Genomic DNA, 27,480 nt, shown 5'->3' with positions numbered 1-27,480 from the left:
GGCCCCTGCTGCAGCTTGACTTGCCAAAACTCTCAAATATTAAAGGGAGAGGCTGCAATATTAAAGGGGTTAATGAGTGAAGACGTCGTGTAAAAATATCCATGTTCTCCTTTGACTGCAGTGTAACAGAAAGTGCTTTTCTACACTGTAGAGTTAGTAATTCTGCACATACAGAAAGTGCACAGAACCAGCGTGTCTATTATAAATAGAGCTAAGTGTATCCATTCTAATCTCGTTTGTTTTCCTAAAGAAAAGGTAAGCATTAATAGACTCGTAACTCGTGATAGATTAATTCTCTTGTACTGCATTTCAGGAAGCATCTAGCTGTGGAAAACTCTAGGGAAACACCTACTCAGTGTTGCAAAAACAGACTATTTAAAGCCTGCACAAGGAATTTCAACACTGTTAGTGCTGAAGATATTGCAGAGAATGTGAGTAATGGATATGAAAATGTGGTATTCCATTGTAGAAAATGCCCTGGGGAGGCAATATGTGATTATAGAGTCTGAAGGACCTTTTGTGTGAGTCTTAATGTGAAATCTTTCTAATGTTCAAGTCAGTGGCAAGGGTTATATAATGACACCTGAAGAGAGAGGAGCACAGAGACAACATATTGATTATTGGCATTGCCTTTCATTAGCAAATTATTTGAAACGATGTTTACCTGTGCAGATAATCCTGTAGATAACAGGAACTAGATGTTCAATGAGACTTAAGCATTCATCCATTCTTTTTTGTGCATAACTCTAGTTTTAAGGAACTAGCAAGATTGCTAAACCCTAGTTCAGTGGCCAATGAGTATTTGTGAAAGCTTACCCACAGCCAACCTCATCAAGAACCTTCTTCATAATGACCTCAATCATATTCCTACCAGATTCAGTCTCTCTCAACTTAACAAAAGGAAGATTTCTCAAGGGCTATCTTGCAGGGACTATGGCTATTCTCCGTGCATCTCTCCTCGAATTCTTTACTCTGTGTAATTCAGATGAAAGGCTTAAATTCAGCTCTTCATCTGTGCCAGAAAGAATGCTGTTACCTCTTAGGTGCTGGATATTCAGAGGGGTGGGGAGGAGGAAGGGGAGCTGTTCTCCATTTCTCCTGTTAAAGCTCTTCCAGTATATACAAATAATGACAATTCATTACAGCAGAGACAGAGATTGATGACACAGGCATGTAATTAGGGCTATCACCTGGGAAGTGGGAGAGTCAGGTTCTGGTCCATGCTCCAATGAATATTTAATTATTAACATGAGATGGAACAGCTCTGTCAAGCCTGGGAAGGCTGCACCTGCAGTTCTTCAATGGTTTTCTGCTGTGGGCAGTCTCCTGGCTGGTAGGAGAATGGGGTTGAAATCCTTGCTTCAAAATGAATACATATCTCAGAGCAGACCTTTCACTTCCTGATGGAGAGCACTCACCACTGAATACCATAAGATGGAAAATATTTAAATAGCTGTTTTTCTTCTGTGAGAAGTTATGTCTTAAGCATTTCTTTCCAAAAGATACTGAAAATTGTTAGCAAACCTTAAAAGCTGCAGGAGGTGTTCCCCTGCATTCTTCCAAGGTCGTCAGAAATGAGGTAAGAGGACCAAGCTAGCGTATCCCATAATTTCTATAGATTATGGAAAGAATAAAAAAAAAGGAAACAGACAAAAGTCTTTTTAATCCTTTTCCAGGTGTGTAACCAAGTAAACAAATTCTTTGGGTGCAGGGTTCTTGCATTTGATTTAGTTTCACTGAAATGTCTGGAAAAAAGTCCATTTTCAAATACGAATGGAGTGAAAGGTGAGCTACAGCCCCCAGGCACTACAAGGAGGTCAGGAGAATGAATACTCATGAAGGAGGGGAAGATTCAGTTGCCCAAACAGAAGTGTCAAGTATCACTTTTGGTATTGGCCCTGACATTTTAAGCCTGCCTGGCACACACCTGCTGTTTTGCAAGGGAGTGGGTGTCCCTGTGGTCCTGCTGCAGAGCTGCCAGCCCCATGGAGATTATTGTGACTGCCCCAGGGCAACTCAAGTGGCTTGAGAAGGCTATGTTTAAGCAGCTGAATCCTACCCATCCTGTTTGACTCACACAGATACCTCCAGCCTCTGAAAGGAGTGTAATTCCTCCTGTCATTCTGGTTCACCAGCAAGACTAGTGGCTACCAGTGTGACAATCTATCTCAATTTATATGGTGGTTAAAATTGTGCTGTTGTTGCAGAGAAATGAGGAAAAAATAAATCAATCTGAAAACCCTTGTCATCTAGTAGCTAGTCCACTAGCATTTTTTCACTGGTACAAAAAGTCAGGCTTTCCTTTTTATTTTATATAAAGAAACTTCAGTCTACAGTACAGCTTTTAAGATGTGTTTTGTAAAGACTACATTTTAATAGGTGTGTTTTGGAAGTATATCATTTCCTTTGCTATTAATGTTTTCCTCACTGGTTTTATTGATATTTTTATAATTGATTTTAGAAGGTTATGGTGTAGCAAAAGAAAAACAGTGGTGGAAAATTCAGCCCTAAGAAGTCAAAAAGGCTGAAATGTATAAGTAATTTCCCTTTGAAAATAATAAGACTAGAACAAGAAGAAAAAGGTGAGAAGAAGATAATGGAGGAAGATACAGATTGGGGACAATCTGCAATATATTGCATAAATACAATGTGTGCTGTGCCATTTCATTCTCAAAGATATACAGCTTTGCACCTTGTATCATTCTGGTTTCTAATTAATCTTGATTGTCTTATATTTGAAATGCTATTTGTCCTTGTTATAAGCAGTTTTGATAACATTTGCTATTTCACTGGATTTCTTAGCCTAAGATTCAAGACTTTGAGTGACCTAGGAGACATACATCTGGCTATGCCTTACTTCATTACAAAAATAGCCACTGTAATGTAAGCGCTTCCTCTCTCCTGCTTGCTCCAGTAATACTTACTGAGAACCAGAAAAAAAATTCACAAGTCATTGATACCAAAGGGCAAGACTGGCTGAATCTTTCTGCAGACAATGTTCTACAAAGTGTTCCATTTTATGGATAGTTTTTATTCAGTGTGAACATGGATTAGACATTGATTTTTTAAGAAGTTATGTGGAACTACTTGATACCAGTTGTTCCTTTTGGAAATGCCACCCAAGCCTTTGGGTCTGTGGGCCAGATCTCTTTTGACTGTATCTGTTGGCTGATGAGCTAGTTGCAGTCTGAGTTTCTTGCTGAAAACAAACCTTGCTCCTCCTCATCTCCTGGATCATTTACAACAATTGTGTGTCAATTTGTATTCTAAAATGTTATGCATGTAGTGTGTCAGCTGGCTGCACTGTAGAGGAGGGCCAAGTCTGGACACAAGCTGGCAGAGAGCTTAACCTCAAGTGCAGTCCTGCAATCAGTGTAGCCCTGACAGCTGAAGTTTTGCCTACCCTCATGCTCTTGCCATACTGCTTTGGAAAGTGGTTTTCTGTTCCAAACATCTCTGTGTGCTCTGCTGCACTGGGTATCTAGAAGGCTCCAGTCTGGTTCACAAAGAAGAGGGGAGAATGTATTTATGTATAGAAAATAATATTTCCTGAGAAAGAACTTCCCTGGTAGTGGAGAACCTGTGCGCAAGTCAGGGGGCTTAGAAAGTTCTGTGGCTATTTGTAAAGGCAGTAGAACTCCTGGGGCCAGTAAAGAGCTGTGTTGGAGCAGGTAGCTGCATCAGGGCAGGTATTTGACAGAAGAGTAATTAAGGTGGAGGCCAGCTACTACTAGCTGGGGAGCTACTCAGGTAATGGGCCAAAGATAAACTTCTCTCAGGGACCTGGACAGAAACAAGGAAAGGAGAGTGGCACTGAGTTTTGGATGATTCTGTGGATGCTCTGTGCCAACAGTGCAAGTCTCAGTATACTGTGGGACCACTTCATTGCAGTGGTCATCAAGTGACCATTAGAATATACCTTTGCAAGTATGAACGAGTGATGATAGAGGTCTTACCAAGACTATTTTCCTGCCTTCAGAGAAGAATGTCTGTTACAGCAGGGTATCCACTGATAATGACACTGCATGGTGGAACTGGAATAAGCATCATGGTAATTTTGCTTATCTGACTCTTGGAACCAGCTGTTACCTTTCTTGAATTTCTCTCTTCCAACACTGAGGATAAAATTACCTGACACAGCATGGAAAATTTCAGGCTGAATTTTCAAGAGATTGGCAAAATTATTACTGAAAAAGACTTTTATATTAGGAAGTGTTTTGTATTTTAAACAGATGCAACACCTCTTCTCTGCTTATTTAGTTAACAGTGATAACAGAAAAAAAATGCAATCACAAGCTGTAAAACTAAAATTCTGTAGAGGGCCCTAAGACCCCATACAAGTCCAAAACTTTTATTATTATTGTATAGGGTGAGGGACTGAGGGTCCAGGCAGGTGGTGGATTCTGGAGCCAGTGTGAAGGTGGCTCTTTCTGGGAGCAACAGGATGAAGGCTGATTTTTTTCTGCAGATACATGAGTCTCTCTAATCAGTGATTAGGAACACAGGGAAAAATAATTCTGTAGGCTAATAATTAATCATTTCATCAATTTGGAGAACCATTCAATATTGACTGAGTAGGAAAGAACATAGAGGATCTGCTTCCTCCTCCTTTTTTACATATCGTCATAGGAGATGTTGCTGTGATTTGCAGACTTTTTCAGTAGTTATAACAAATCTGTCTTTAGGATTCAGAATATGCCCACAGGATGTGGAAGAGAAGGAAGAATAAAAAAAAACGTTGGTTCAAGACTTTTCCATCTATCTCATGGTTTCGCTAAATGCAACATCCTTGTGTGCAACTGTACTTTTTTTTTTTTTTGAAATAACAGTAAAAACAAGAATGTAGTTTCCAGAGCCAGAATTTAGTCAAATATCATTCTGCACAAGTAGGCAATGTTTTTTCTTTATTTTCTTTTGAGAATGTTTTTATTTTTCTTTACAATAAATAACCCACTCTATATTTTTAGACAATCTAGAACTTTCTATTATCCTAATTCTCCCTTAATTATTGTTAATTAATTCCTCTCACTCCTAAGAATTCATACTATTTAAACATTTATAAAGAATTAATATATGACACTTTGATCATTACTTAGTCAGATTATGTAACTTTTTACATCCTGTCTTTCAAGTGAATCCTTTCAGCTTCCTAATTTTCATTCTTGCTTTCCTCTGGACTCCAACAAATTTGCGAGTATATTTTTCTTCAGAGGTAGGAGTCTAGTTGGATGATTGTCTTTGGAATAAAGAAAAAAAAAACAACACAAAAACACAACAGTAATACAGTGACAGTATGGGGGAAAAAACAACAACAATGACAACACTCCCCTCCCCCCCCCCCCCAAGATCTACAACCCAATTTTGTTTGTATCTCAGAGAATTACTATCAACAGGTAATAAAAAACATACAAATGCAATAGTTTCTCTGAAATGTTTTCTACCACACAGTTTGATTTATAAGAGAAATAGATTATCTCTTGAGAGTGCTTATTTATGTATTCCTCTTCTCTCCAATTTGTGTCATTTTTATGGGGTGTTCTACCTCTATATGGACAGCATTTTTTTTTATTATTATTCTTTCCAGACCGAAAAATACTTTTCTTTGCTTAGGTTGAAGGTCTTCTGGTTTGTCACTAGAAGGCCCCTTTACTTGCTGATTTCTACTCATTAAAGTGGTAGTTTATCCACCTTCAAATGTCTCTGCTCTGTGTCACAGACACTTATTTGTTCTCCAGCCATCAAAGTGTATTAAAATTAACAGCAGTCATCACATGAGTGGAGGGTAGCCGTTCTCAGACACACAGATAGTTATATACTCACAGCAGGAAACTTGCAATCAAATTCTAACAAAAGGTCACATTTGCAATAAGTAAAGGAAAATGTAGGTAATTGGTTTTAGAATCAGTTAATATCTTCACAGGCCTTGAAAGGCACTCTGATGGACTTGAAACACTTTTGTTCAAGTAATTAAAACCTAGGTATTGTTATAGTATTAAAAACCAAAGCAATTCTTGGTGCTCTGTGAAATAGTGTTGCTACAGTTGCAAATAGAGGGAAAATTATTTGTGGTTTGTTTGAAAAGACCCACAGACTTGGGTACTGGCTGAAATGTAGAAATGGAATAGGGAATGAAGTGTGGAACAGCATGAAGATTAGCCCTTACAAAACCTGTCTTTATACGCAGCTTTAAAGGCACTCCTACTGTTTCCTTCAGCTGGCTTAGGTCTGCATCCCCTTCAGAAATATTAGATCACAGTGTATAAGAAACCTTCCAGAGACCTGAGGACACATCTGTTTGAAGAGCATCAACTGACTTATTAAGGATTCACTTAGGCTGAAATTCTATTTCTTTGAGTGGTGCAGTCTAATCCTGAGCAGCCATATGCTACAGCAGTATTTTGTAACTGTGTCTTAGTTTAAGCAGGTCCCTGCCCAACCTAGGGGAAAGGTAAGTGACACAGAGGGGTCTCCAAGCAGCCAGTGCATGGAGAGGGGACCAGACAGGAGCATCCAATGGGAAAGGCCACAGAAATCTACTGGGGTTTTCTTTGCCTGTCAAATACTCCTTTTTGTCTAGTTCAAACTAGGAGTTTCTCACAGTTTTTGGCATGACTGGGGACCAAGTCTTTAGAGCATCTAGTGTGAAGCCCTTCCTCTGCCTGTAGAAAATCAAAGTTAGCACCAGAGAGCCCTCAGGAGGAGGCTGTGGATATCACAGCACGAACCCTCCCATTTGTGCTTCTGTGCTTTTAATTGTACAAACAAGGAGTCCGCTGGATCAGACAGAAAAGCTATGTGAAAGCATATCCTTGGGTCTGTGAGCTGGACTACTTAGCAAGGAGAGGTAACGCATGAGTCAAAACTTCTGCTTGAATAAACATTTTAAGCAACTAAATAGCCACTAAATGTACTCCAGAAGTTCCTTTATGTCCACCAAGTGCTCTGTCTACTAGTCTAGGTAGTCAAACTCATACTGACTTCTCTATGACAATTCAGATTTAAAGATACCATTCAAATTTTCACCCCTTGCACTGGCCAGTTTTGCTCCAGAATAGCCTGACATCTGCAAAGCTTCCCAGTAACCAAGGGAATGCCTTGACTTTCCCACCACCAGTGAGTGCCCTTCCTGCTGAGCAAACAGAAGGTGAACCAAGCCCTGCACAAACTAGGTAGAGGAACTCCTCTATATAGAAGGAAGCAGATTCAGGCCTCTCAAAGATGTCCAAAGCAGCCCTGGGAGCTTTCTTAGCTACGACTGTCAGTTTGTGTAGAGTCGGAGATGAGTATGAGAAGCCTATGGGCTTCAAGGTGCCCCCAGGCTAAAGAGGTTGGGCCTGTGTTTTCTCTGTTGAGGCTGAGGACTGTAATTTTGATTTGCTTAACTGAAAATTAAAGCTTACAAACAGAAAGCTTTTCCCCTTCCTCCAGAAATGCTCTCTGAAAATATTTTGGAAAATATATGTAGACAACAGGAGATCTTAAACACTTCTCCCATCCATTTAATTTTCTACTAGCTAAGTTATTCTAACAAAGGTGCCCCCAGCCTCATCTTGAGATAGTACTGAGATTCTCCAAGAGAAAATTTGGGAATGGGAAGAAAACTGCCAAGGCAGAATCAAAATCTCATTGAAAAGAAGGATGCAGTTCAGAGCTCTCAGAGGAATCCTTTCAAGCCTCCATAGTTTTACATGGGAGGAGTGACATCAATTTCAAAATTATTTTGTTTTCTTTCCTAACTCTAAGAATTAGAATTTCATTTCTACCAAATTAAAATTCAGAGAGAGACCACTGCTGATGCATCCTGTAGGAAGAATTCTGTTTGTTGGGCTGTTCCATGGACAGTCTCCAGGCTCAATGTCCCCTTTTACTCATTTGTCTATTGTTCGTATTATCCTTACCTCTGCACTGTACTTGGTGTTTCTTCCCCGGAGGTGTTCCCCTCTGGCCCAGATAAGTGCTGAGGCCATGGTGAAGGAATATGAGTGAGTGCAGAAATGGAGTGACAGTCTGGGGACAGGACTCGTATTACCTGTGAAATGGGCAAGGCAAAATTTTCTGTGTTCTCCAAACCAAAGCAGAGAAAGGCATGGACCTGGCTTTTACTTCCTCCCTTCCTTTTCTCCTGGAGCTCAGAGCACCTTTTACCTTCCAAAACCTATTGAAAAATGCCAGAGTTGAGAAACTATTCTTTCTCATTGTCCAAAGTGAACATCACCCCTTAGACCAAGGCAGGCATGAAAAGTGGTTTGTTTGGAATTAGAGGATGACATGTACCACCTCAAATCCTCAAGATCTACTGCTGTGCAAGTGTGGCAGATAGAAAGAGGGGAATGTTGGTCAAAGTTTGTCTAACACTTTTGTTTGTTTGTTTGTTTTTTGCTTATTATGTTGTACCAATTCAGAATAAGAATACACCTATTAAAATCAATGAAAACATTCAAAAAATGTTGTTTTCCATATTAAATATTCCAAGGAACTGTATGCAGTCTGTAGACTGTATGTATGTGGGAAGAAAGGCAAGAGCAACTGGCTAGCAACACATCAGCTGTATTTGAGGATCCTTCCCCAGAGCCAACAAGAAGGAAGATAATAATGCATTTCCTAAATTGTTATGGAGAGACTATTTGCTCAGTTCTAATTGAAAGTATTGCATGAATCTCTTTATAAATGTGACAGTTTTTCAACTAACAGGAAGGGGGGAAATACCCAAATATATTCTGATATTTAAGTAATCAATCACAGATGAAAATCAGGAGTTTGAGGGAGAAAATATTTGAATTACTGATTTCAGTAGGTAAGAGTTACTTTACAGGTTTAAATAACCTTGCCTAAATAATCTGTTATACAATTTCAAATGAAAAACATATAAAAAACAAAACAACAAAACAAAACAAAACAAAACAAGCACACTTTTTGAATATAAAATGGATTAAGTTGTTGCAATTACTTTACCTAGCTAAAAGGCAAGAGAATGGAAACACTAAATGAAATCGATAATAGCTTCTCAACATTTTGCCTCTTTCTAGGATAAACTGTGCTTAACAAAGTACCCAGTCAAAAACAATTTTCATGGGAGTTGTAGTTCGTATACTTAGATTTCTCTGGGAGAAAAGCATGAAACATTTTCAGGACATTTTCTGTCAAAATATTTGGCCACATGAAACCAAAAGTTTCAAGCCTTGTAACACAAGGCTTTCAGAGTTCATATTGCTCAGCTTGTTTGAAGAGATCGAGATGTGACTTGATCACAGGCAACAGGAATTTCATAGAGAAAAAGAGCTCCGACAGTAGGGGATTACAGTCTTGCTGACAAAAGCATCCTGAGATACTACTGAAGCTAGACATCATTTCTTGAAATAGAATACTATTTCTTTGCTGTGAGGATAACTGAGCATTTGTTGGGTATACATCTAATCAGCTTCCCCATCCTGGAAGTATCTTAGTGACTGAAATGTCACAGCCCCAGGGCTTGAAGAAGGTGATTGATTAAGGATGTATGATATTTACTTTCCCCACAAAGATGATGGTCCTTTCTGTGCTCAATGCTTATTAAAATATCAAAATATATTGTTTAATGGGCTTGGGCTTGCCTGTATTTGTTTTTGTTTTTATTTTGTTTTGTTTGTTTACAGCAAAATTTGAAGAAAACTTTGAAATTAATAGTTTATCCTTCAGGGACTTGATTTAATTACTTTTCTGTTGTTAAGTTCTCTTTAATTTCTTTGTCTCTCAACAAAATCCCACTGGAACACAACACATTCACAATACATTTCAAAATTGACCTCTTTCCTCCTATAAACCAGAAAATGTTACAGTTTTAATTTTCACTTTCCTTTCTACTGCAATTTCCCAGTGTTGTTCTTCCCCATCCAGATGGAAGAAAGCCTCATATTCCAAAAACTGCAGACTGAGTAAGATACAGATTAAATATAAATGTTAAAATTTGGGTTATTTCTGTAGAATTTGTGTTTGATTTTCCTCATGCAAAGTATCTTATCATTGAAAGTATCTATCTTTCTATGTCCCAAATAAATTGCTGGCATCCCAGTAATCTTATTTATTTGTTTGTTTGTCTGTTTATTTGAAATTGTATTGTAAACTTGGAGACTTGGAGGCTAAGAATGTCAATCTTGCTGATGGTGCAGTTTATTCATTTTTGTTATCTGTAAGTCACAACTTCAGCTACTAGTTCCAAACGTGTCTGTAACACCCAATTTGCTCTCCTACTGAAGACAGTAATGTGTAAGTGTTTTCCTGAGCTGAGGCTGTTGTTTTGCAGGACTGAGCACTGCATCCCCAGGCTGTATACTCACTGACAGAGGCCTTGTTGGAAAAGCCTGATAGAGACGAAAGGCTTGGCAGGATCACATCAGTTCTCTGGACACCTTTGACAGAGGGTAGGGAAGAGGGCAGTTTAAATAGTAAGCAAGTCTCCTGGCCTGGCTTCCTACCTCTCTACCTGGTTTTCCGGGGAAAGGGGTATGCAAGTTTCCTTGGTCTTCCTATTTTGCACTACAGGGCTGTGAGGGGCAGTGCTGAGCGCTAACCAAGTGGCAATGACTCTTTTTACTTTATGCATTTCCAAAAAGAGAAGTATTAAGGACATAAGAGGTTTGGTTCATGGTAGATAGATCAGTTTATTGTATGTATTTGGTAAATATTAGAGGGTTTGGAGAATGGAATAGTAATCCTTAGTTATAAAATATTTATAATGTATTTATAAAGCTGATAAACAAGTAATTTCATAAAGCCAATTTCAAAGTTCCTTTTATTTTCTAAAATCTCAAATTGGTTCTGCTCTCAGGATAATTCCTACTGTAAATTTTATGTTGCATATTTAATACTATTTGGTTTCAAGTAATCATCTGTTTTAAATCTTACTGTTTCAGTTTTCTTGTATGCCCCAAGGAAAGTGCGTATAGAGCTATCCAAAAAAAAAAAAAAAGTTGGTATATTCAAAAAGAACAGAATATGTAAACTTGTGTTATATTTTTGCATTTAATAAATGTATATTTATCACAATTTCTAATTATTCTTTTTGCTTTACTGCATATTATTAGTTTAATTGAACCATAAACTTTAGACTAATAATACCAATTTGTCTTACATTATACTTTGCTCTATTAACTTTTACAAATGTGTTCATCTCAGCCACTGACTGATGGGCATACAGCAACTGTGCTAGATTTTTTGTCGGCAAGCTGCTACATTGCATTTTCTGTTCTTGGAAAATGCTTTCCTTTGTTTGCCTATTTTTTGGGGGGTGGAGAGTGGGGGATGGAGGGCGATATGATATGATTCTGTATTCTTTATTCTTGAGGTTTAAATACAAAATACATTTTCCTCTTCCATTCTGGCAGAAACCACAAGCAGTGATAAGAGCTAGAGTTGACAATTATTTCAAGAGATCCTTTCTAAAATAAAATCTTTTGTTCAGTATCCCAGAAAAACCCTATTCACTTCAGAATTTGGGGAATTTAAGTCTCCTAGTGATCTTCATGGTTAGGAATTTCTCTGACGTGATGAGAAGTCCATGAGAATGAAAATACACATTTATCTTCTCTTGGAAAAAATAAAGTGAAATAAAAATACATGACTATGAAATTACACAAAAATAACACAGAGAACTGAAAAAAAAAAGTGGAAAGCTATTGCAGGGCCACTTAGCTACTTTGTAGTTTGGTCCAACACTCAACAAAAATGTTCCTCATATCCTCTTCTATTATTTTTGCAAATCTAATTAATCTGCAGGGAGAAAAAAGAATAGTGGAAATAAGCTGATCTCTCCCAGCTGGGTCTGGTCTGATCTGCAGTCACCTGGGCCAGCTTCATAAGTTCAAGTGATGTTTTTCCTTGCCCTGTCCCATCACCAAAGATCAGTTTCACAATTACTGTTCCTGTCTCGTGAAGAGTTCTGGTTATCCAGTCCAGCTGACGTATCAGTGAAAAACACATATTTTTTCCTGCCTTTGCCCTTGTTACTGAGGCTTTATTTATCTGTCTTGCTACAGCTTTTTCTTTCTCCCATTTTCTCCTTCCAGTTAGAAAAACTCAAACATATTCTCCCTCATACTATGTGTTCAGCTTCTTACACAGAGGCCTCAAATTCCATTGTCTTTCAAAGAGTAGTCTGGCTTCTTTCTAGACAGAAATAAAAGGATCTCCAAGCCATCTTTAGCCAGACTCCAAGATCTACACCGTCACCAAAAGTAGGTAAAATACGATGTTGACCCAGGGACCTTTCAGAGTATGAATCTCACAGAAAATTAGAGGAGATAAAAAGTGATTTGAATAAGGGAAAATGTGTGACCCACAAGTCAGAGATACTTCCCAAAATAGCTGTATATCACAGTTGTGATAAAATTTTAGCAAGTTGAGGAAAAAAATGGAGGATGGATGAAAAAACAACACGTTGAGAGGAAATCAATCTGAATGAGAAGAGTATAGGAATAGAGAAAGGGACACTCATGAGGAAATTGGGAAGAAGAGGAAAGGGAATAAAAATTGAAATATCCAAAATACATGAGAAGATGCAGCGGACAAAAAGCAGAGCAGAGAGAGCTGCAGCACTCACAGTCTTATGGCAACCAGAGGTCCTCTACTGCAACAGAAATGCTGCTCTTCCTTGCTGTGGAAATTCCTTTCTGTGCATCTTGGTCTGTAGAAAGAGAAGTGTGCTTATTCTTAAGCCATAGCATCCCAGGAGCTGTCCCCCTAAACAGTAATCTTTGTGAAGAAAAACGAACAACAATCAAACAAAAAACAAACAAACAAAAAAACATTTTGGAACTAGTATGAAGCCTACTGACCAGAAATATTTACCTTAGAGTTTGAAAACCCAAATAATATCTTCTACTAAGCTACTGTATCACCAGATAAAGGAGTTGTGACTTGCTTTTTATTTCAGCTTGGAATTGTTGTGAAGTATAGTGATTGTTAAAAATGTGGAAAAAAATGTGGTTGAAGTAGTGACTCTGTAGCAAGACATAGTACAAAAAGAATATGGAAGGTTCTTCATTTTCCAGTTTCTCTATGTTTTATGTATTTGGATGCCTTCTCATTTCAACAGATCTTAATGTAACCAGTCTTGAGTTCCAGTTTCAGTGGGTTTCCAGTGAATGTTATAACTGCCGGGCTAATAGTTAGAGAACAAATCATGCTCCCTCTTCTTGAGTGTCATTTTCTGTATCTTTAAGTGGCCTTAGTTTCAGCTTAGTGTAGAAGTGAAGGTAGTGAACAGATGAAGAGCAAGTGAGAGCTGCATACTGCTTACAGTAATTGCTCTGGCCCAATAAAGCATGATAGGGAGATTTTATTAGGTCAGTTTCTATTACTCTACACCCAGATATTTACAAATTAAAACTCAGACCTGTAAAATAATTAAATTTTTAAAACAAATATGAGGTTTAATAATAAATAATACATCTAGGAACTCTGTATTTGCCAGCTTCTTTATGCAGCCAGGTTAGTTGCAACCTGCTTTTCTAAGTAAAACTAGAGTTACCCCAGCAATCACTTATGTTTATACGTCATGGTTTCAGAGCCAATTTCAAATATATCACTACTCCAAAATAAAAAGTGAGAGCTGCCAATGTTTCTAATCTCCTGCAAAGGATTTGTTGTGTATATATCTTGAATATTTTTGTAGCCAATGTCCAGGTTTTGAAATTTGAGATGTAATATTGAAATATTCATGGATACTTGAGTTACCTTATGTGTTTCTATTCTTTGGTGGCTTTTAATAAAGGAAATAGCTGTACTTTTAAAGAAGACAAAGAGGCTTCCTTTGTCTACAAGTTTCCACACCCTGTATATCACGTTAAAGGGACACGTAGTGAGCATATAACATTCTGCAACAAAACATATCCTTATTGTATTATTGAGCACCAGACTATACAGTTTATTAAGCTAAATTTCATTGTAGATAGTCTTGTGATTATCTAATTTGTATATGAAGCAATTATATATTCACTACATGCTCCTTTGAAATGGCAATAACCTTTTTACTAGGCAGCTATTAAGTTTTGATGGTGTTTTCAGTGTATATTTTTGAAAGGACAATGGTGAATGTTTTTCACTAAATAACTTGTGTTTTTTTAATTATTATTTCTAATGCATGGATCTGGAAATACTGTTTACAGTAGAAAATATAAATGTCTCTTTCTTCACTTGAAAGTGATATTTCTTTATGGTACGTTATAATATATCTCTGTGTTTAATGCTGACACTCAAATGATGAATCAATTCAGCAAAAATTATATATCACAAAATTTTAATAACAGCAGTGTAAATGTCCAGTTTTCTTCCTAATCAAAATATATATTTTATTTCTCATCTTTTTTTTTTTTTTTTTTTTTTTTGTGGGAGACTATTTGGTCTGTCAATTTCTTAAAATGCTAGCAAAATCTGCTGCTGAATTTTCTAAGAAAGATGTGTAAGTATTGGCTTATAAGCTAGCACAAAGTTTTTCACACATGTAATTAGAAGAGAAGTGGATTACTTCTTACCATAGAAAGAAACTTTTTCTCTGCATGTCTTAAACAATGATTTTCTGGACGTATATTTTTTTGAATCAAAAAACTCTGCGGCTTATGAAGTTGTTTGTTATTTTGTTGTGATTTTATATAGAATGGAAGGGTGAGGAAAAGGTCAGCAATAACTCTGCTGTTGCATTTTCACTGGGAAAAACATAATATTGATCGATAAGGAAATGGAAAAAGCACAACTATTAGCGTCTTACTTGATCTTCTCCGACCTTTACCCTGCCATGTTGATTTTATTCTTAAATGTTATGTCTGTTGTTCCAAAGGTTTGTCCTGTTTAGTCTTTTATTTAATTAATACATGATCTTCTTTACTCTCTCTAATGTTAAAACATGAAATTCAGTTTTATTCCTTGTTGAACCATTGTCCTCTTTACACTCAGCAATGCACACTAGATAATGACTCCATGTAGGAATTGGCCTGCTTAAAACTCCTTTAGAAGTGCAATCGATGGGTACTTAACTTCATCAAATTGTTTTGCAGGTCTATAGGAAAATTAGCTTTAAGGACATGGAAGCTCTTTAAAATGAAAATTTAAGTTTTGATATAAAACTATAGGCTTTTAACTTTTCTGTTTGTAGACTTTAGCGCAGAAAATATGTCATAGAACCTTCACTAAATGCCTATATATCTGCTAAGGTAGCAACTACAAAATTTAGTAAAGAAAGCTCTCTTCTCCCTGAGGGCAGTCTGCATATGATACTGTACTTGGTGCGTACGATCACAGGACAGAAACAGGGACAGAGCTGTGTGCTCTGGCAAAGCCACTGGAATGTCTTGGTTTGCCTTCTAGTCCCAGATCTTCTCCAGCGCTGCCAAAGAAAGCAAACCATAAGTTTTGGTACTAAAAAGGAATAATGTTTTTATTCTTCCAGGTAAAAGAAAATATTTCGATGAAATATGCAAAGATAAACACATGCAGAAAAGACAAGAAGTTGTATTTGTGGATGTTGAGCATTTGGGCTGCACCCTGTACCTCCTTGCATATCTTCATCAGCCCCAAATCTTCTGAAGACTGACTTTACTCATTTGTAGCTTCAGAGAAGTAAATGGTGAGTTCAGTATGTCAGTAATTTAACTTATAATTATGTTCTAAGTTGGTAACTAGTTTTGTAACTCTTAATTCAGTTTAGTTTAAATGAAATAGGCTGTGATAGGTTCATCCAAGATAAGGTGTTCTTTAACTGAAAAAGTGGTCACAAAGTCATTTGCAGTCCTAGAACTAAATAGGCTTCAGAAACAAGTTAGACAACTATAATAAGGCACTTTTTTTTTTCCTTTTCTTTTCTTTTACAAAGAACTAGAGTCCTGATCACTTGAATCCAACAGTTTTAAAATAATTGCAAGGTTTGTTCCTGGTAACATTTTAAAATTTCAGTATGGCAGGGCAGTTCTAAAGGATTTCAAGTAAATTTCAATTTAAAAGCAATAATTAGAATAGACCTGTAAAGATGACACTGTGTCTGCCAAAATAATGGAATAACTGATATGAAAAATAAAGGATGAGAATATAATTAATTTCAGTTGACTTTTTTTTTTATTTTTTTACATAAAATAGTTCTTGCTGGCCTCATTTCCTTTCTTAAGAGATGACGGGCTGATTAAAGGTACCTTTATTAGCCTGATCAGGCTGAATGTCTGCACATTTTTCCACATATTACCATGCAAATTTCTCACAATCATAAGATGATATGATATGTGATATACTAATGATAAATATCCAACAGAGTAATTACTTGAGAATCATAATCCAGTATATTTCCACTGAGGTCTCGCACAGACCAGTTCTTGCTCCAGTGCAGCCATAAATCATTGAGAAAAGCACATAAGAAAATATAAAATATTTGTTGATAAGGTTTGCAGGTGTCATAAAAACAGATGGAATGGTAAAAACATCATGACAACAAGTCATTTGTATGGGATTCTCTACATCATTTAATAAACTGGGGAGAAGAATAATCCATTTAATATAACTAAATGCAAAGCCAAATACCTAAGGGTAGGAAGTACAGGATTTAACATTAGGGAGATAAGAATTTAAGAAACACTGAGCCTGAAAAGGTGGCAATACTTTTTAAATGGAAATATTTTCTGACCTTGGGATCCAGGTAAAAGGGATAAATCCTGGATTTATAAAAAATAAAACATAAAATAGAGGGAAAGAGCTGTGTTATTTCTGTCCATGAAGTTACTGACACCATCACCAAAATGCAGTCTGATATCTATTCTTCCAAAAAGACAGTAAAAGTTTAGAGAGTGTTCGAAGAAGAGCTACAGGAATAATTTTACAGAAAGGGAATTCCACCTTAAGAAGAAACCTACAGGAAGCTTATTGTTTTTAAAGCATTTTAGATAATCATAGTCCATATGAACCCTGTATATATAACTCACTATATATGTATTTCTTTTTGATACAACACTTGACTTCACAAGACAAAGACACCAGCTCCAGCAGTCAGAATATAAAGGGAAAACACTATGTATAGAAAGATATAATTTGTTTTCTTATTTGAACTTTTACATCAAAACAGTTTTGTGGTTTTTTGTTCCTTTTTTTTTTTTTCCTAAAGCATATTTTGCAGTCAGTCGTAAGTTCTTAAATGCAATACCAGATAAAATTAAATAGCTAAGTCATACAGAACACCAGATGATATTCTGGTCTTAAAAATCTATTAACCTCTATGAATCTTGCATATGCCAACATTTCTCTGTAAAAGTCTTTGGCATAATACCACAATAAAAGGCTGTGCCTATCATTACTATATTTTCACATTTTTTCTCAAAGGTGAACAGTTGTTAAACAAATATTACAGGCCTTTTTATAGCATTGAACTCTTTTATCATCATATCATTAATTCCCCGGCTCTCTCATTTGAAGTGCTTGAAAGTTGCTTTCAATTGCAAATTAGCCAGGGCAAGAAGAAGAGGGGCCATGAAATCTCTTCGTACAGAACACGTATCTGATTTTAGTGACCTGTGGTCTTGAATGTTTGTTGTAAATAAGTATTGTATAGTAAAGAAAAGCTGGATAGATACATTTGATCTAATGCAAGTTATTCCTTATAAAGCCTGATTTATTCTCCTTCAAGGTTTTGCATATTTCTTCCACTGTGTGAGGTTAGGAGGAAGAGCCACAGATAAGAAAGTATCTGGAAGACTCAACAAGTTATCTGCCCTGACCTTTGGAGAGCCTTAAAGGGAAGTGTTGTCACTCTGAGGAGATGTGGAGGTCATACTAGGCACAGAGCCAGCCTACAACTTTTTTTAGAGTGTGTCAGAGCCAGGGCAAAGTGAAGACAGACTAGACTTAATCCTTTAACCTAACCTGTCAAAACTGCATCAAGTCAGCACTGCCAAATCTGCAGCCACCTCATAACTCAAAAAGGTATGCATGAGTGCATTTATGAATTTGCTTTTGAGAAACGGTTTTATGCTTTGGTATTCACAGCATTATGAAACCTGGCCACGTTGCTGGGTATGCAAACATAAGGCTAAATGCTGCCTACTGCATGAGTGATTCATCCACTGAGTAGTAAGAAGATATGAAATAATATTATTGCAAAAGGTGATTGTTTTTAAGAGATACTTAATTCCAAACATAAAAAATATGGACTTTGAAGAAATTAGGTTTGTGTTGTTTCAACAAAACCAAGAAGAAATAAGCTATTTGTCAAATCCACAGTAATGGATAAAGCACACAGCACGTTAACCTGATATTTTATTTTCATTGACTTTGTTGTAAATACTGTTTTTGTGTAGTGATAATTTTTTTACAGTAAGCATATTTTACGTACATGCATGTGTACATGTTGGTTTATATGTATGTAGCTGTGTGCATGTAAATTTTGCTTGAACCTTCAAATAATTATAAAAGGAAACATCCATGTGAAAAATAACACAAATGCATTCAAAATACAGGGCCATATCCTAACTGCTGCAAACTAGCTTGGCTGACAATGGGACTGGAGCCACACTCAGACATGACAGTTGTCACAGCTCAATATATGCCTGTGAACTTTAAATTGTGAATATACAGTGATGTAATTAAAAATGCTGGAAAGTTCATTTTGTGATGTTAATCACTGAGCTTTGCTTCAGATGGGCAAAGACAGTAAAAATTCTATCCGTCTTCAAGGAAAACAGTCTAAAAATTATAGCCCAGGTACAAAAAAGGACTGGCACTATAATAGGCTGGGGTCTGAGCTCTTGCTTCAGAGCTTATTTAAGTGTTTTTCTTGTCAGACCCATGGAGTGCATCATCCAGCTCACCGCCCACACAGTTGGAGCACTCAAGTGGACCTGGCTAGGGCTGGCTCTCCCCTGTCAAATGCAATAGGTCCCACTTGAAGGTCCCACGCCTTCCCACCACCAAGGCTGATGGTTTGGTCAGCAGCAGAGGTGGAGGCTCGGCCCTCAGCCCCTGCCTCCCACACCTGAGGGTACTTCAGCCACCAAATTATTGGTAGCTTTCTCCATCCACTGAAAATCTCTCCTGTGAGGAGGGCTACAGTACCCAAGGGTTCTGGATCTGCCCTGACTTCCTAAAAATATGGTCCCAAACTGTGATTTTTCAAACCTTCCAGGACTGAACCCAGTCTTACCCATATTAGTATTGCACTTGCCTTGACAAGGTTCTCCCTCATGGCCCACAGGAGAAGGATCTGAAGGTGGTAGGACAGCTCAGGGCCACCCTACTGCATCCCCACATCTCTGACACCAGCAAAGGGAGCTGGAGCAATACCATGTACAGCAAATGGGTCTTTGTGGGGGTCAAAGAGCCTTAAAGAGTGTGTGTGTGTGTGTGTGTTTGTGTGTGCGTGCATGTGTGTGTGTGTGTGTGTGTGTGTCTTGAGGGGGGTTGGTGCCACAGAGAAATCTGTATCTGTGAGGGACAGGGACAGAGCATGAGCATGATCTTTGCCTTAATGATCAATTAACCAGGAAGTTGTCAAAAGAAAATGCAGAAATGTCAAGATTTTGTTAACAGTTCTTGCTTGTGGACTTGGAAGAACCATTAATGACATTTTGAGATTTTTACACTGGAAACATCAAAATGAAATGTGGTCTTCTTTTCCCTAGGAAAATGAGTGTGTTCCCATCTTAATGAGTGATCTGAGCAATTCCAAGGCAGGCCAAGCAAGTCCTTATATTTACTTCACTCTTAGAACATGACAAAATTGAAAATCTGCGAAAAGCAGACCAAACATGATAAGAAAAAAGAAAGGAAAATAGAATGATCTATTGAAAAGAATATGGGAGTCTAAATTATGAGTGAAGTCAAGTAAAAATGATGTTAAACACATGTGCCAGGCATTTTAAAGGGTATGTATAGGTGATCTCTTGTGAAAACTCCATCAACTAATGAAGAATTCCACTTTCAGAAGGAGCAGTAGGTTGGCAGATGTTCCCCACAGTCTTTGTGCTTTTCTGGGGAGAGGACGTGACAGCCTATTCATATGACACTCCAGTGATCATGTGGGGCGCAACTATTAACTTTGCCAAGTAGATACAAATCAAGCAGTCTAGCTGATTTCTAAAAAGAAGAAAATAAGACTCTTTTTCTTGTGAATCAGGATAATTTTTGAAAAATACCCATAATCAGCTATTTCAGAGGAACAGAATGTACATTTTTTCATGCCTAAATTTCTGAAGATATTTAATAGGACAGGTGTATAGCATACACTTACAAAGAAATGAGTCATTATGCTTCCATAAATCCGGATTATCTGTTACTACTGCTTTTGGATAGAAATCAGTCACTTCAGGATATATGAAGAAAAACAGATTTCCAACTTCAAATACATATACAGGGGTATATTTTACTTACACTTTTAGGCTTCAGTGCCAGAAGGTCCTTCCAGCTTTCTGGTCTGACTGGCTTCATAACCCAGGCTATAACTCCTGCCTCTAGCCTAAAATGGCTTACAAATTGCCAGAGGCTTGAATTTGCACTCAGAGCTAAGGTTTCTGTCTTTCAAAGGAGACCTTACCTTTTTTTTTTCTTTTTTTCTCTTTTTTTTTTTCTCATTCACCACTGCCTTTATTTAAGCTTTTCTCTTGTGCGTTTTGTACAGAACAACTCCACTGTAGTGAGAACCTGTACTATAAAATGCTTATTTCTCAAGTATTAAAAAGCCACAATATGTGTTTCACAAATAATTCTGTAAGAATATATTATACAAAGGCATAAATTCCTTCATAATAGCTACCGTAACTTTGGACAGCATAGAATATGTATAATCATATTCAAAATCATCTATAGCTAAATAGTACTGGTGTAACACAATAAATTAAAAGTGAAAGTGAAAAAAGTGAAAAGTAGAAATCCTACCATAGTTGTACTTCAACTACGTCTCAGTATAAAACTTAATGGCTTTGCCACCTAGAAAAAAAAGAGGAGTGGGAGAGATGGCCTTGTCATACACTTCTGAAGTATTTCTATATACAATAACTTGGGAAAAGTAAAGAAGAAAATGCGTAATTATGTATCACACAAAAATTACATAATGAAAATAGAACTCCGAGTAGACTGTGTCCACACAGATCTGTGTTAGCGAATGCAAAATTAGAAGGTGCAGGCTTACCATTTCTAACAAATGGCTTTACAACAGTTTGGTTGCTTTGCCTTGCCTAGATTCTCAATTGGCAATTGCCATTGTAGACTGTTACCATGTATATTATCTAAGGTATGGAGGGTATAGAAGTGTTTACTTGTATGACTCAAAGAAAAGAATACGGTTCATGTTGTTCTAATGAGCTAAATTACACAGGAAAAGAGATAAAGAAGAAATAGAAGATCCTTATCAAAAAGCTTCTTGAATGTAAATGTGCATTGGCTTCAAGTATTTCAGTGTTCAAACTTTTTAATAACTACTCCTGACACTGAGGCAGAGAAAAAGCTAAAGAAACAGATTCAAGTGACAGCAGGAGCGTGCATTTCCCAGCACTGTGGGCTGACGGAGGCTAGCTGAGAACTATGCCCCTTTGCTAGAAAAGGAGAAGGTATTGCAAATGCTGGTGAGAGTAGAGAGTAAGAAAACAGCCCACAAGGGCAGAAGTCCAAAGCTCTGCCCTCCGTGTCTTGGGAAGGAGATGTTTCTTCCAAGGGTCTCAGTGGAACAATCCAAGCCTGTTTTGAGGGTGTGTTGGGCTCTTCATACTTGAAAGTTGGTGGTCTTACTGACATTATACCAAAGAGCCAAGCTTTTTAATCTGATCAGACTCAAAAACACCCTCTTTTACCTCTGACAGGAGTCTGATTGCTCTAGTGCTTTAGATCTGAGTTACTTAAAGATACTGAATGAGGCTGATCAGATGCTGAAGAGCTGCCAAGATTACAGGCCTGTCAGCCCTATCACTTTTGTTATTAATTATGATAAAGCTGTACAAGCTGCAGCTTCGTCCATTCAGTGCAGACGCTGGGACAGCTTTCCTCCCTTATAGTCCCCTCTTTTCACTGCTCCAGCTATTCTTAGCTGGGGGAACAGTCCCTGTGGGATGATTGTCATCTGGTATATATACATTGCAGCAGCTGACTCAGATAACCAGGAAAATATAACCAGCTCCCTGTCTGCCCTGGGAACTTTGCAGCATCAGGGATTCTGGCCCAGTACCAGGAACAAGCACACAGACATAGACTGCATCTCGCAAGAGCAGGACACATGTTTCTGATGCTTCTTCGCTTTTCAGGCTTATACCATGGAGACCTTCACAAAGCAGTGAAACACAGACAGATATCCAAATTGAAAAAAAAATAAATAAAAATAGACACAGACTGAAAGACAAGCAAAAAGATATCCTAAGGAGCTTGATGATGTTTCCATGATTTCCACCTTGTACCTCCACTGTGGAGGTCTCTGTTTAAATTAGAAAACCACTGCCTCTTCTTTTATTCTCATCAGCAATAGCTTCCTGTTTCCTTCTGACTCTTCTGCACATTCCCTTACTGGACATCTTCTGTCAGTTTGTCTATTCTTTGCAAAGTAAACAAGTCAGAAGATGCCAGTATTACCTGTGGGTGCACAAACTTACCCTCTCCACACAGAAACCCTTTTCTGAAGGTATCTTAAATTATTAAATTCATTCTAACCTGAGTTCCAAAAATGAGTGTCTCAGAAGAAAGCCTGCAGGAAAGGAGGAGGTTACAAGGGTTACAAGGAACTCTGTGACAAGACCCAGCAAAGGCAGTGGGGCCTTGGGGCTGGGAGGACTTCCTTCTTCCGACAGCAGTGAACAATCCTATCAGCCTGACATGTATGTACAGCTTCACCCCTACGCTGCAGTTTCGTAAGTTGAGTCTCTAATGTCTTAGCATGAACAAAAGGAGGAAATCTCATATGCCCCATCCTTGCTTCCTTTCTCCTTTCTCCTGCTCCTTCCTTGTTGTCGACGGAGGGAAGACACAAACGCTCAATATGAGTGTTAAGTATGCTTCAGCTTTAATGGATAGCTCAATTGTCTTTTATCGTGTACAGGATAATTAGCTCATACATATTGCAAAAGCCAAGCTCCTTATTGGTAAGCGTCATCTCCTACCCTATCTGTTAGTTCCGCATTCTTTTATCCGCAAGTTCCCTTTTCCAGTGTAATTATAACTTCAAGGGCAGTGTGCTCTTTACTATCATTGGTTCTAACTGCCTGGGATTTTTCGCAAGAGTTCCCGGACAAGCCTTGCGTACATGCTTTTGCTCTTGTTTTTCTAGACCAGCTGGGTGCGGTAATCCGCCATTTCTTTATCTTTCAGCTGCACGAGATCAATGTGATTACGCGCAGCGAGCCAATCCTCAACACTTCCTCCCTGTCTCTGCTCCCAGCTGTAGACCTCTGCCTGGTCTTGCACTTTTAGGTTCCTCTGCCAATTTGCATCAGCCCACTAAGACAGCAAAAAACTCTTCACCTATTTTTGTTCATGAACTATGTTTCTGCCCTTTTTGTTGGCAACATGTTGGCTCATGGAAGACCACCCTTTGTCTCTACATTTTAACCCACAGAAACAGTTAAGGCAACACACTTCTATCTCCCTATACAACCACGATAAGGGGCTGGGGTGGCGCACTCCCATCTTCTCATCCTTTCATTGCCTAGCCAAAGTTTGGTTGCTCCTTCTGTTGCATCTGAAGGATGGTGATTCACTCAGCCCTTATTTTGAATAAAATTCTTAACTATGCTTGAATGTATGATTTTCCTGCCATCAGCCATTCAGAATAATGGCTCTGCTGCTTAAACAGACCTGTAGAAATGATTAGGGGAAGTGCTGAGGTGCATCAGGCCCAGAGCATTCACATAAAAAGCTCATAGAGCTGTTTTCCTCAACGGCCAATGTGATGCCATTTCAGATTTCTCAGACAGCATATCTTTCTACCAGCTTTGCAAGACTCAGTGTTATACAGTGATCCATATTTGGGGTCTTCCAGTCACATTTCTTCTCCGGATTTCCTTTGGCATTCTGATTTTCAAAGTAAAGCTACCTGGTATAGGATTTTTATCCTTGGTATTTATCCTTGCTTGGCTCTGGTACAACCTATTGCCAGCCCTCTGCTTTTGTTCATCAGTACACAGAATCCAGACAACTACTGTTCCTTTTTTCTCTCAAAGAAACCCTGTATTTCAAGAAGGAGTCATAAAGGAGTTGACACAGAAAGACTCTTCACCTTAAGAACTGTCTAGATCTCAGAGATCAATAAAGTGATCTCCTTATTCTCTGAGAGCCTGCAGCAGGCTCTAGTCAATCTCCCAAACCCACAATGCACAGATCTGTGTGGGGTGAATGCAGACTCTGGACAAGAAACAGCAGCAGACAGCAATTCATACAGTCCACAAGAGTGAAGGCATGAAGTTATTGCAAGAGAATGTTTCCAGGTGGGAGCTGGTAGCAGGTTTTCCTGATTATCACTGCTCTTCTTCATCTGTCCTCATACCAGGTTTGAAATAACCCTTTTCCTTAGGTGGTGAGCAGAACATATATATATATATATGTATATATTATATATGTATATATATATATCATACATTTTTTTCTTTCTCATTGCAAGGCCACTTAAGGAAATGGCCATATCTGGCAAGACACTTGTAGCTTTTGGAAGATATTTAAAGATACTACTGTTATGACAGAATGGAATTTGGGAAGAAAAAAAAAAAACAGTTGGAAATGAGTTTGAAGCATGGAAGTTTCTTTAGATATAAGAGGATACAGAGAGAAAAGAATATGATTTACTCCACTTTGAAGACTTTCATGCTGTATCAAAGCCAAGACTGTCTCATGCAGCCTGGGCAGCCATTAGAGCTGCAAGCTAATAGGAAAGAGAAAGAGATAGCAGCATGCCTGTTAGTTTTGGATGCTGGTAACAGCAACACATGCAGGATGGAGACACATGCCAGCATTGCCTCCCTTATTCCAATGGGTATGTGGAATATTTATTTCCCTGCTTTATTTATGAATATTAATACTGTTCCCTGATTTCACAAACCAGCTCAACAGAAAGTACTGTTTGGAGAAAGACAGAGAAAAGGCTGTGGTGTGTCCAGATTGTTTCATTCTCAGACATTTCATCTGAAACAATGGTGAGGACTCTGGATTAGGCAAGTCTGACAGTGCTGTTGGAAGTGCTGAGGAGAAACTCCAGCCAGGTTGAGTTACCCATTGGTGGTGTGTCCCAGCCCCCAAATTAAGGTACTACATTAGCCACTCTTGCCTGAATGCTCAAGACAAGTCCCAAGTAATCATCCTCTCTTCTGTGCACCCTGTTCTACACTTGAAGGAAACCTGAACAAGAAAGCAGGGAGGCATGATCTGTTGCAGCAACCCCCTGCTGTGGGCAGTCGAGACTTGGACTGTGAAAGTGAAGGCACAAGCCTGTTCTTCAGGTCAGAGAAAGCTTCAGTGCCAAAAAGGTAAGGTCCCCTGCTTCTGTGCATACCAGCTTCTGGGGCTCTGTTCAGGACATTATTAAAGAGTCAAATAATCAGACCTGCCTTCTGTTGTGTCTGAAACCATGACAAATGTGTTCAAATGAACTAACTGCCAATGAGTAGATGATGAGGAGGAAAGCCCTGAAAAGTACTTGGCTACATTCACAGCAAGTTTCTAAGGAGGATTTGTCTAGCCTGTCATGAATACTAGAGATCAGAGGAACTGCCATGGGAAGTATACATTTTCACTGGATATAGAGAGAGTACAAATTGTTTAGATGAAACACCTTATTTTTTTTTATTCATTGACAGAGGGGTTCACCAGTCTTCTCAATGTGCAGGGACAAATTCTCTGTAAAACACAATGAAAAAGCTGAAGTTTTAAAAATAAGAGTCTAGGATCAGCTAATAAGCCACATACTTCCTTTGGATTACTATGAGATACTTACGTTGCCATTTTAGTAACTGCAAAGCAGCCTGAGTTTTCTGAAATGCTTAAAATCAGGTGTTTCCATTGACTTCAAAGTGTCAGGAAAAAACTAAACTATTTGTTAATCTGTTGTCTATGAGTGTAATCAAACAATCCTTTTACTTTTTCAAATAATAACAGGAAAACTATAATCTGTCCTAAATTTCCTGTGCTTGCTGCCTTTTTCTGTTTAAAATGCTCTCTTCTTTCCCTTAAAATGTCAAAGACTTAGAAATTTATTTTTTTTTCCTTCTCTTCTTTCCTTTTGGCTTTGCTCATGTTTATAATCATAAGGGTATCCAGGCAAGGGGGCAGGGGGGAGCTGATTTACTTGGTCAGCCATACATAACAGAAGATGCAGCTCTGCATTTGTAGACAAACTGCAGTCTGACATATGTTTACATAAATGATATAATGAATAATTATGAAAAATGATCTAATTTGGGAAAATTACAATCAGGTCATGCACATTATGGGGAAAAGAACTAAATTAATTATGTACAGTGTGTAACTGTCAAATACCAACAACATATGTAACGGAAAATCAACAATATATAAGTATCTAGCTAATTTCTATGAAGTCTGAATTTCTTTGGATGTCCATGTTCCTTGGGTTCCCATACTGCTGTACTCCAGCTTATCAAGCTGTACTTTTAAATAGATGGGCCAGGACTCAGAGAAATCTGTTAATGAGGATTATTATTCTATAGAATCAAAAAAGTGACGTGACTACCTATGACTGCAACATCATGAGGGTTTGCGCTCATGGGGCTCAGCAATAACTCCTAATAAAACTGCAGGCAATTACCGAGTGGCCAGTTTTGAAAATCAAACTTCTTCTGACAAATAGACTACCTATGAATCACTTCTAAGTATGAAAACATCTAATGAGTAAATAATCTTTAGGTATTTTGGTTACAGAGTTGCATTATCAATCCCATAAATACTGCTGGTACTACAAAAAGCCCACAGTAAAAATCTCATTATTGCTTTTCTGTGAGAGTGATATGATTTTTAATGGTTTCTTGATTAATTGCATTGTAATTAAAATTTATGAAACTTCTTTAGTGTAAATACACTCTGTCCTGAAGGCATTAAAAACATCACTACATCTGAATTGTGCTAATTATCAGAATACGAGCAGTAAAGAATTAAAAATGACTAGAAACAGCAGTATAAAAGCCCGTTCACTCTTCTATTGTATTATATCCTAAATGAAAGCTGAAAAAGGAAGCAAGGCCATCAACTGTGAAAAGTGAGAGCTCCAACTTGAAGTTGAAGTGGCTGTTGTCTTTGCCTTAGATGGGACTACTGTGACTGAATAAAAATTGTATTCCAGTTACAATTTTGGGAGCTGCTAATAGAAGAATGATTATTATTTTAAAATACCTGATCCTAAGTGTGGAAGTAGGAATTTTCACTCTAACACTGTTTCCAAAGTGAATAATCTTGGTACTCAATGTGCACATTCTTCATATTTATTTTAATATGGAAAGCATACATCTTGTACAAAACAGAGAAAACAGATTAGAAGGAATAAAAAGCCATTTCAGTATGGAC

General features: G+C 37.9%; 1 long non-coding RNA gene across 1 annotated transcript; it reads left to right on the top strand.

The window, feature by feature from the left end:
* The first annotated feature begins 7,247 nt into the window (after positions 1–7,247).
* On the top strand, positions 7,248–23,333 carry LOC310894775. Its single transcript, XR_014580154.1, has 3 exons — positions 7,248–10,397; positions 15,419–15,595; positions 17,633–23,333. It is a non-coding gene; the product is annotated as an uncharacterized lncRNA (long non-coding RNA).
* The last annotated feature ends 4,147 nt before the right edge of the window (positions 23,334–27,480 follow it).

This window comes from Anser anser, assembly GCF_964211835.1.
Source record: "Anser anser genome assembly, chromosome: 2".
In the NCBI taxonomy this organism is placed as follows: domain Eukaryota; kingdom Metazoa; phylum Chordata; class Aves; order Anseriformes; family Anatidae; genus Anser; species Anser anser.
Note: the sequence above shows the minus strand (reverse complement) of the source record. Positions and strands in the feature narration are given on the sequence as shown.